General features: G+C 42.3%; 1 protein-coding gene across 1 annotated transcript in view; it reads right to left on the bottom strand.

Moving 5' to 3' along the window:
- Positions 1 to 7,967, bottom strand: part of BZW2 (basic leucine zipper and W2 domains 2) — a 56,401-nt gene extending 48,434 nt beyond the window's left edge. The window contains exon 1 of the mRNA XM_082044245.1: positions 7,852 to 7,967. The gene's annotated coding sequence lies outside the window, so the exon portion shown is untranslated. The remainder of the gene's footprint in view (positions 1 to 7,851) is intronic.
- Positions 7,968 to 8,162: the final 195 nt, after the last annotated feature.

Genomic DNA, 8,162 nt, shown 5'->3' on the forward strand with positions numbered 1-8,162 from the left:
CAAGACTGACACGCAGGATAATGGACTTCAAGGGCAGAGCCAAGGATTCAGACAGCCCTGGGGACATGCTGACTGGGGCCTCTTTTTTGCTGCAAAACGTAGGGAAAAAAATAAAACACCATCTTGGACAGAATATGGGATTTAACAGCACAACATGGGGCTTCAAAAGCACTAGCTGATGGTTTGGGGATCCTTAGGTCTCAGTCACAAGAAACTATGCATTAAGATAATAGAGTCAAAGCAGACCTAAACAGAAGGGAAACTACCAGCCCAGGTATCAGGAGCAATCTCAGAGAGGTGCAGAGACATGGGACAAATCCAGCAACAAGACTCTGATCAAACTCATCAATACTGGCTCATACACAGAAGGTTGCAGATCAAGAAGAAGCTTGCTATCTGCTCTTCTTTTGGAAGGGTTGACTTCTCATTGAGGGTTTATTATTGGGTATTATTATTGAGTAATATTATGAAACAAATAATATACTTTGTTTTCCTAATTTCATATTACTTTAGGCATGAATGGTAGTGAAAATACATGACTAGCCCTGTATCTGCTAATGCTCAGTAACACATTCCCAAGATTTCACCTCCTGTGCCTTATCGGAAGAAAAATGACTAATGTATAACTTGAATGCACTGAATGAATATTCCCTCTTTGGAAAAAAAAAAAAAAATCTAGACAAGTAGGAGATTTTATCTAAGGAAACAACCTAAAATGAAAGGATCACTTAGGCTTGCACATTACAAACTGTCAAGCTGCTTAGACTTCTTTTTCTGCATGAAAACACATTTAAGGAAAACACATGAAACAGTGGTTATTACAATGAAGTACAACCCCAAAGGCATATTTAATTGTTCTTCCTGAAGTAGCTGAAGGAGCTGTAGATGGGTGTAACTCGTTGGGATTCAAGACATCACAGGAGGTGCTTCCATCTTGTGTTCCTGACCGACCTCTCTGTCCCAGACTGTGTCTAGCATTTTCCTTGCCTGACCTGTCTGTCCTCAATTCTAGTTCCCACCAGAAGTAATTCATCCTTCTTACAGGCTGACTAAAAGCAATAATCCTTGTCCACTACTATGAGTCTGCAATAACTGCAAGCAATTTCTATACAAAACTTCTCCATCTGACCTAAGAATAACTCGGATTTTGCAGAGCAAATTGTTATACGGGACTCTAAAACATGGCTATGTATGAAGTACTCAATGGATTTAAAAATTCCTATTAAAAACTCTATGCAAATTCTACTGCAAAACCACATTTCTAATTTCAAAATCTCTTAGATGCATAGCAACAAACAGCTCTTTTAGACAAAGTCCCTATTATGGTAGGAATTACTACTGATTTACTTCCTGGAAGTATTTTCATAACTTCTGGGAATTTAAAAACCAAAATACATAACTTGACAAAAGATTATTTGTTTTATATGGCACATGTAAGGAAGTTTTTTTACTATATTAAAACATACTTAGTGTTAAAGGCGTATCTAAAGATGGAGTGGGAACAAGAATGAACAATAGGAAAAAAAACCTCTTGTCATGTTAACAGCCATTACCCAGGTTTCATCTTCTGTACAGACTCACGACTGGCTCACCTCTTAACTATAACACTTTCTCTTTGCCTAGGAAGTATGCACCAGGCATGTCCCAGTCTTCCAGTCTGACCTACACAAGCTGCCACTTGCACTGACCCAACCCAACTGCAAAACTGAGCCAAGATGGAAGGTTTACCAGAAATATGTTACAATTATACCATTTCCCTTTATGGTGTTTGCACTATGCAACCTCACTTTCCACAAGAACAAAGCTGTACAATCCTGAAACTCAAGCGTTTTGTTCTGCTCTCAGCTTTACAGCATGTGAGAACCTCAAGGAGCCCATGCTGCTGTAAATAAGGCCATCACAGCATTGTACCCTCCCTTTGGTCAGTGGACTGTCTCGACTTTGCTTTTTGTTTTGACTTTTGCAGTTTCTTACAAGACCTACAGCTAGATTTAAGAAGTACAGTATGGCAAGTTGAAAAGGGTTTTCAGGTGTGGCAGAATATTATTGCACTCCACAGACTTCTCTCTTGAGGGATAAGCAATAGATTTTTTTTTTTTTCACTTGTTGATTTTCCTCTCACACACCAACATTACCTCTGAGTGATCCCTGCGTATTCTAGTTATCTTTGAACGGATAATTACTCCTTTAAATTAACAAGTAAGTACCGCTGCAGTTGAGAGGAGCACTCGTATTTAATCAACAACAGATCACATGGAGAAAGAAATCAAATCCACAGGACAGCCATGGCAGTGCACAAGTGAAATTTATTGCATGTGACGTATCAGAATGGAATTACTTTTCCTGCAGGTTCAGGCAGTGAGATATAGGTGACGGCCTATTGCCTTATGTGCAACACAGACATAAGAGTTCTTTAATTTGAACAGGAGGAATAAGGACAGAAAATAAGCTACGTAAAAAATGATGTCTCTTAAACTGAACTTAATAGCACATATCCATTCAACACATAATCTTATTCCTCTGTCCTAAACAATTCCCTTAGGCGCACAAACAGATACATATATCTGTAGATGACTGCATTATGTAAGCAGCATTTAAATAATCTTATCATGCATTGAAAAATTACTCATGGATTAGACCTAATTAGGTATGTTTAACCCAACTGCCTCTGCCATTCTTCACCAGATAAAAGGTTTGTCACTAACTGCTGACACATACGCTCTCAGAGACTTAATTTTTCCCAGCATCACACTCACGATTTCCAGAAGGTGGAGTGGGGTCTGTATGTGCTGTTAAGTTTCTCAACATCCTTCTACATGGAGATATATTTGCTTTACAGCTTTATGTAATTTTATTTACTTTACATCTCTTAAGTTTTTAATTTATTTTAGCAACACTCCTCTGAAAAGCCACTGCACATCAACTCTTGCAGAAGCCGTGCTAATGCATGCTTGGGTTATTGCCACCACTGGCAAAGCTTAAGTGGGGAAGAACTTAGTTTTGCAAAGGTGCTCAGCTGAGCCTCTGATACTTATCGCTCTGCAGTCACTAAACACATCTCAGTCCTTCACCAGCAAAGAGCTGCTTGTTCTATTACACTTACAAAAAAATTAAAGTACCTCCCTTCATGGAATTCATCTGTGTGAAACAATTTGTTTAAAGCTTGGATTTTTCTTATCAAAAAGAAACAAAACGATTCAAAGTCTCATATGAAAAACCAAGTAGATGTATTGTCTGAGCAAGTGGTTCATATCAGGACCATTTAGAACAAACAATTAAGAGAATATGAAATCAAACTGGAAAAGAGCATTTTTTTTCCTAAATTACAGATCCAATGTTGAGTATATAAATGGAGCAAGGCTTACACATTTCTGGTTTTGTTACGGAAGCAATGCTGATTTTTTTTTTCTTTTTAGTTTTTAATCAGGTAGAACAAATGCACATTTATCTAAGGCACTCGCATTGCTCTCATCATCACAATACCCGAGCACCCGAAAATTCCTTCTTTGCACTGTTAACCCTCATCATTTGTAGGATGATTATGTGGGTTGGCCTTGCATGATTAGCAGCTGAAGATATAGCGAAAAAAAGCGCATATACTCAAAAATTTACTTTGCAGCCTATACAAATAAACTTGCGAGCAGTTTTCTCTACAAAAACATCTATAGAGATGGTTGCTACGCTGGTGATATTCTGGGTGTAAAACATGAAAGCTTGCTCAGCTCAGACAGATCAGGTCTAGGAGCAAACTATGAACACTTGTGCTAAATCAGACTAATAAACCCTGTGAGGAGGACTATACCATTACCTGAACCTTCAAGCCCCAAACTGGTACTTTCGTACTGCTCTGTCCTGTAGTTCCTGCTGGAGAACACTGCTCACCTCTAGTCTGCTCACCCAACAGTCTCGACCCAACAATCTTTTGGGAGATGCTTTGGTGTTCTTCTGTCCCATAAGCCTGAGAATCCTTCAAGTCAGTGTTCAAGAGAAGATGGAGTGAGTACAGGTCTCACTTTGCCAGACTCTGGATATGGCTGGAGTCAAGTGTTGGGATTTGCTCCTGAATTTGGAAGTGTAGAGAAAGCCTAACTTGGCGCAAGGTCAACAGGGAAATGGTAGCAGATGTAGATCTATACCCATGTCTCATATGAGCACCCTGACTATAGGAACACACTGGCATTCAAAGAAAACACCTATTGTGTTCAAACATGTATCATGCTCACCAGCCTCTGTCTGCCTTCAGTTATTCTTTTGCAGTCTTTTTATAACCTACCTTTGGGTATAAAACAAGACTTAGCGACACTGACAGATCATATCACAGATTCAGTGATTATCCTGAGATCCAAGATGAAACTTAAAAAAAAGCCCCAACACAGTAACATAAAAGTGCTTAAGGAAGTCAAAGAGGTATACGACGCAAATTAATAAGGTGGAGGGGAAAGTAATCTATCCACAGATCAGTATCTGTGAGATCTGAGAGGAAAAAACAGAGGATGTTTCTAGCAATAAAAGCCTTGAACTTGCATGAACTTGAACTGATCTAAATGAATAATCCTATTAAACACTCCTCACTTTGGCCAGGATATAACTATCAGGACTGGAGAGAGCAGGATGAAAACCCAGTGAAGGTCTTTATTAAAGGCTCAGCTCCACGTGAAGGAGATTCTCATAGCCCAGGCCATGCAGATCACAGAACCATTTTACAAAAATGCACTTGAGAGCCACCTGAAATGGCTTTCATATAGAAACTATTAAACAGACTTAAGACTTCAGCTTGGCAAAAAGGCAGTGGTGGGGGATAATACAGGTCTGGCAAGCCATAATTGCATGTCAGGGGTGAACAAGGAACAATTCTTCATCACCTCCCAAAACAGGAACTGGGGGCTGAGGGTGACGAATCAAATGAAACTGTGAAGTAGCAGGTTCAAAACCAAAAAGAGGTCTTTTTCAAGCAGCTGTGGCAGTTATAACCACAGGATGCTGCAGACAGTTTACCTAAATTAAAAAAATCCACTGCAGGTAATCCAATACAAAGGGAAGTCCTCAGCTGTGAACCAGTGGGATGGGAGATAGGAGAATAAGTAATAGGAATATCAGTACTTGTTTGATCTGTTATTTTTCCCCAGAGAAAATGCAGTGGGTCAGACCAAGTATCTGATCATACTAAGCCCTGGCATAGAAAGAGGCTACAGGATCTTTGACCCCCGCTACCATGAGCAGAGCAGCCGAGTACAGGGCTGTAATTCAAGCAGCCTCCAAGACACACATGAAGCTTAGTCATTTGACAGAAAACAGCCTGAAACCAGTGAAACCAGCTCAGCATCTCCTTTGTGTCTCTTCCACATCCAAAGACTGAGAGTTTCGTGGTACAGTTTCCAAGGAATAAGGCAGTCCCTTCTCCCCTAGCTAGACTCAAGAAAAGGCATTTATTGTATTGTATATTGTATTACTAATACTCAATGAAAGAAATCCTTGTTATTTTCTTGCATGGACCTTGCTCTCGACAGCTGCAGAAAACATCAGGTGTTTAGGATCACCTACACATGGATTGCAACAGCCATGGTAAATTCCCAGGAACAGAATTGCACACAATAGAAACAGCAAACTGGAGAGGAAAAAATGTCACCCCAAAATTTGCTTCACAAATCAAAAGTATCAGACGTATAATCTGATGAGGAAATAAGGAATATTTTATATGTAATACTTATCATTTGAAACATAAACAATATTGAGTCGCAGTGAGGTTAACGCATCTTTTTCCCTCTGCAATAACCACAACTTAAATTATTCATTACCACACAGTCATACCCATAACTAAAATAAGTATAACAACCAGATACAGCAGATAAAATATATTAAAGGGCAAGGCACAACAGTACAGAACCTACATTTTCAGGTTCCAGTTCCACACCCTGACAGAGACTCCATACTTCACCTTGGAAAAACAATTTGCTGCCTCCATGCTTCAAATTCAACACATAAAATGGAGGCAACGCCACTTTATTACCTCATCACGATCCTGCAACAATAAACCGAAGATTGTGAAATGTCTGCAAACTACCAGACTGAAGGTCACACAGAAGCCTTCCATAGGTAAGAGCAAGAAACATTTTTAACTTGTGTTAAAGTCTTATCACTCTTACAGATAGAGCACTCCTGCAGCCTTAAGTCAGCAAGTGAGCTCTATTGAGGCTGGCAAGGAAAAACTGTGTGTGTTCCTTTACTCTATGAACTAGGGTGCAGTGAACGTATTGCCATTCTCACATTTAAAAAAGGAATGTAATATGCTTACTTTTGTACACTGAATGCCTGACAGTTGTGGGCTGTTTTTTTTTTAAATATCACAAAATTTGTTCACAGTGGGTAAAATTCACACCCTGCGATGAACCAACAAAAGCCCACTTAGCCCCTGATTTCAGCCTTCATGGTTGAGCTGGTGACAGACTCCCATTAGCACGACATGGGGATATCTTTCTGGACCAGAATATACAAAGCACTTTTGTCTTGAGGGAATTTCCTTCCAGGCATTTTTGGTTTCCCACAAAAAAAGTCAAGGGAATCTGTTAGAATCTGAAGTCCAAAGCAATCTTTCTTATTTACACTTGTTGATTCAAATAAAACTAGATAGTGGTACACCCCTGTATTTCTGTGATTTCTAAAATCAGGAAAACATACAGAATTTGACTGTTTTGTTAAAATAAAATTGCATCACATTTTGGTTTTCTACCCAAAAAGTTATAAAGATATACTAGACTCGGAGAGCGTGCTTTTCTATGAACCAGAAAGCGAACAACAGGACTTCAACATTTCCGAAAGTCAGTTAAGCAGTTAACAAATGTAAAAATCGAAAATAAAATTCGAATTCAAAAGATAGATTCCAATAAATAAGCAGCCATGAGATGGCCTGCAAGTATTAATGAAAGAAAAAAAAAATCAGTTTGCTGATAAAGCTATGCCTTCAAAAACTAGCTACAGGAAAAAAAGGGATTCCTTAAAATAAAGGATACAAAAATTACACACTGAAGAGTAAAACAAAGGAGGGTTCAAAGTGCCACCAAGTACCGGGGTTCTGCTTTTCTCTCTCGTACAAACACATGCAAAAATCGAGGATGTTAAATCTCAGTCCCTGTGCCTTGCTGGGGATCTGTAGATAATCCCTGCGCCTCCCAAGCTGCAGCTGGAGGAGTGGAAAGTTGGATCCGTAACAAAGATCTTTTTTCCACCGACGGTTTAATTTTAGAAAGGCGCTAACAAAGGCACGGCTCTAAACAACCCTAAACGCGTTATTTCCCTTCCCAATTCATCAGAGTCCACTTCCTTTAGCAGACACGATGTCGCGACACAACCAGGGCTTTATTCGGCCGCTTTAGCCGAACAAACAGCGTTTCCTGCCTAGAAAAAAAAAACAAACAAGCAAACAAACAAACAAAAAAACCATCGCACAAACCGATGCCACAAAAAGGCAGGAAAGCCACCTATGAGGAACGACTGCCGGGCACTGGGGCTGCCCAGCCGCAGGTGCCAGCCCGCACCGCCGCCAGCGGACCCAGCACCGCCCGATCCGGGCCCCCGGGGCTTCCAGCGGGTTCCCCTGCTCCGCAGCAGCGCCCGGGCCGCGCAAAAGCCGCGCACGGCGGCGCTTCCGAGCGCGCGTTTCCTCCGCGGGCCCCCGCTCGTCCCGCCGCGGCGCCCGCCCGGACCCGCGATGGCCGCCGCGCACAGGCCCCGCGACTCGCCCGCCCGCCCGGCGCTGCCCCGCCGCCGACCGCCCGGGCAGCACAGCCGCGGAGCTGCGCGACGTGATCGCCGCGGGGAGGCCCACTCGTGGGGGCGCCTTCCCGCCCGCCGCACCTGTCGGGTGGTTGCGCGGTCCGGGGAGGAGAGGGCAAGCGCGAAGGCGACAGCAGCAGCAGCAGACAATGGAGGAGCGAAGGACAGACACATTGATACACGGGCGCCCCTGCGCCCGCCCCCTCCGCCCGGCCGCACCACTCACTGCACCCCTCCGGGGGAGAACGGCGGAGGAGCCAGAACGCAGCCAGAAGGTGGGGAGCAAAAGAAAAGAAAAACTCGTTTCTTAACTTTAAAATGATGGACAAGAGAGGAACGGTCTCCTTCTCTCCGGTAGAGCCGGGCTGGGAAGGCGGTGGAAGGGGACAGCC

The sequence above is a fragment of the Streptopelia decaocto genome, assembly GCF_964273445.1.
Source record: "Streptopelia decaocto genome assembly, chromosome: 2".
Classification (NCBI taxonomy): Eukaryota; Metazoa; Chordata; class Aves; order Columbiformes; family Columbidae; genus Streptopelia; species Streptopelia decaocto.